At 32.7% G+C, this 3,116-nt stretch overlaps 1 non-coding gene across 1 annotated transcript; it reads right to left on the reverse strand.

Annotated features, from left to right (window-relative positions):
• Window positions 1-2,735: 2,735 nt before the first annotated feature.
• Window positions 2,736-2,864, reverse strand: LOC112483961. Its single transcript, XR_003047833.1, has one exon. It is a non-coding gene; the product is annotated as a small nucleolar RNA SNORA31 (small nucleolar RNA).
• Window positions 2,865-3,116: the final 252 nt, after the last annotated feature.

Consider the following 3,116-nt stretch of genomic DNA (forward strand, 5'->3'; position numbering starts at 1 on the left):
GATTTAATGCACATTTATATTTTAAATATGCTTCTAGATTCATTTTTAATACGATTATTACACCTCTGAGTGAGAAATTTAAAACTCAAATTAAAGATATTTCCACAAAGCAAATCTATCATGGATAATATAGTATTTGAACTCAGATATTCAAGGATAAATAATTTGAAAACAATCGCATTAACATTAAATATTTTAAAATATAAAAGTGGTGAAGTTGATTATTATTTCAGTAATATTGGAGGGTTTTATATATAATCTGAGTTAGTTAATTTGTTACTATCTCTCATAAAGCAAATTAAAAAGATGTTTCCAGTATTTTTGCATCTTTACTCATATTTTAATGATCTTTAACTCATAGTTTAAATCAAAATTGGTCAATGGTCAATATAATCATTTATATTCTATAAGAAACCCTAGGTATAGTGAAATTACTGGTAGTTTCCACATAACGCAAATATAAATTTAAGTGAGAGGTAGCATATAGATCTATTCTTTAAACAGAATTGTTTTCATGGGTTTAGAGAGTATTCGTGTATCTTTTTATTTTGGGGGTTCTTGCTTTTCAGGACATTTAATTTCTTCTTTTACTTTTTTATTTACAGAATGGTTAATTTTTTGTCAACTTGGCTAGGCTCCAGTACCCAGTCACTCATTTAGGCAATAATATAGGTATTGCTGTGAAGGTATTTCATAGATGTGGCTAGCATGAATAATTATTTGGCTGTAAGTAAAGAATATTGTTTTGATAATGTGAGGGAGCCTTAACCATTTGTAAGTCCTGAAGTGAATAACTGTCCCTTGAAGAAGAAGAAATTCTGCCTCAAGACTGCAATATCAGCTCCAGCCTAAGAGTTTTCAGTCTGATGGCCTACCTACAAATTTCAGACTTGCAGCCTCCATAATTATATAATCCAATTCCTTGAAATAGATTTCTTCAAATCTCGAATGTTGCCTACCTTCCTAGTTACTAACCTTCTTGGTGGAAACAGTGCTCTCCCAAGACTAAATCTTAGGTCTATCGAAGTGGAATTTTCTAAATATTAAAACCATAATTAGAAAATAGATACATAATGATTCTCATGTCAACATCTATTTTATTAATGAGGAAGCTAGTAGGATAGTAGAATAAGGACATAATGACTTAGCAAAGTAGGACATGAAAAACTGAATATATGTTCAAAGAAGTAAACATACAAACAAAAATAAATGCTGGAATAAATTGAATAGTTTAATACAAAAGTACCAATTAAATGTCCTTCCAGACAATAACACTATAATCTTTCTTCTTTATTAGAAAGAAATTATTTGCATCTCCACTGTGTAGACTTATTTATATCTTAAGAGTATCCTACTAGTATCTAATCTACAAAATTATAAATATCTGGATTCTAATTAATATTGAATAGCAAACTCCCTCCTCCCCCCAAAGAGTTATATGTTCTTAAACAGTCAGATGACCCATCAGCTAGCTTATTACATAATGCTTTAGCTATGCTATAAAAATCCATCTTTTTATCTTATTATAAAGTTTTGGATAATTTCTTAATGTTGACATATAAGTCCCTTTCCTGACATAGTGCTTTTATATATCAGGTGTCAGTATGTTCTCAGCATTTTTGCTCCTGGCATAGGACTTTCACTGGTGTTGATTTTTTCTGTGCTCCAATGGCTTTAAGCTTTCCACCCACCTCTCTGAACAGGAAGGAGATATAAGCTTGGTGTTTCTCTATTTACAAAAAATTGGGGGTCCACAGTATTCTATATTTCCCTGTGATGCTGAAGGTATAAGTATGTGTGTTCTTTTTTGCTCTCCTTGTTGATCTTTTTGCTCCTTTTTGTTTCTTTGAAGATGTTGGAAAGATTCTGATTTCTGCAGCTGCCATTATGCTAGGGCAGCCCAAGAAGCCAGACTGTTATATATCTTTCTAAATATATTTACCAGTATTAAATGAATCTACTTGATGTGAAATACATGAATTTTCATCTTTACTATTCTGAGTCTCATCTTTCTATAATCTCTTGCCTGTATTTTCCCCATATAATCTCAAATTCTCTTTTTTCTCTACTGAACAGAATCAGAGAGTTTTCAAGAAAGATGTTAGGTATTTAAGAATGTTTACCCTCAATGTGTTTTTTCCTCCTGTGGCTAGGCCATTATCTTTTAATCCTTTACACTTTAATTATACAAAAGCCAATGACCTGCGCTAAAATAATTTCATGGGTCAGCAAGTAAATGAAGATAGCATAATTTGAGGAATGTGAGCTTTCTGGCATCACGTTAAGCAGCAATGTAGTCATAAGTCTGAACTAGAAGGTAAGATAAAAACAATCCACTTAGGATGTCCAGAGTGATGAATATTGTCTCTCCTTCACCTCTCCCTGCTCTTTATTCCCGCGAAAAATGTACTCACTTGTGATTTTAAAAATATCTGGGACTAATTTGGCTATGTTAAGGCTGCTAAAGGGTTTTCAAGAACCTCCTAGGATGTTGGAGAAATTGTCCAGATACAAAAGAATCATGGAATTCTATCTGAAATTGATTTAGTAGCTTTCTCTGTTTGCCTTTTGTTGGTTCTTTCTTTCATGCCTCTCTGATATTTGGTGTCCACATATATATTTTAAATACATTTTTTTTTTCTGTAAACTCATACTTTAGAGTCTCCTTTGGAGTAAAATACACTCTTCAACTGTTTACAAGGTAATTTCTGAGTTGTAAAAATTCTATGTTCCTCCACTGTATTCCTCTATTCAATCTCAGCTGCCACAGTCAGACAGAAAGTGTGAGGACCCTTTTTTCTTGCATCTGCCCTGGAACCTTAGCAGCAGAGAGTAACTGCTCCAGGTCTGTCAAATAGACACTAAATGTAGATTTTTTTTTTTTTCCTTTCTCCTTGAGTTTGGCTTACGTCTCTGAGATCTTTTCTTGTTTTCACTATGTTCTGTCTGTCATCTATCAGTTAGGAAGAATGAATAAAGATCCCGAGCAAACATCACCCTTTCCTCTGGGAAAGGCTTTTGTTTTTAAATTTAAAATTTCTTTGTAAATTTATGATTCTGCATTTCCACTGTCTCATGGTATGAAGCATTTGAGACCCCTGAGATGGATCATTCAA

This window comes from Pteropus alecto, unplaced genomic scaffold (assembly GCF_000325575.1).
Source record: "Pteropus alecto unplaced genomic scaffold, ASM32557v1 scaffold166, whole genome shotgun sequence".
Lineage (NCBI taxonomy): Eukaryota > Metazoa > Chordata > Mammalia > Chiroptera > Pteropodidae > Pteropus > Pteropus alecto.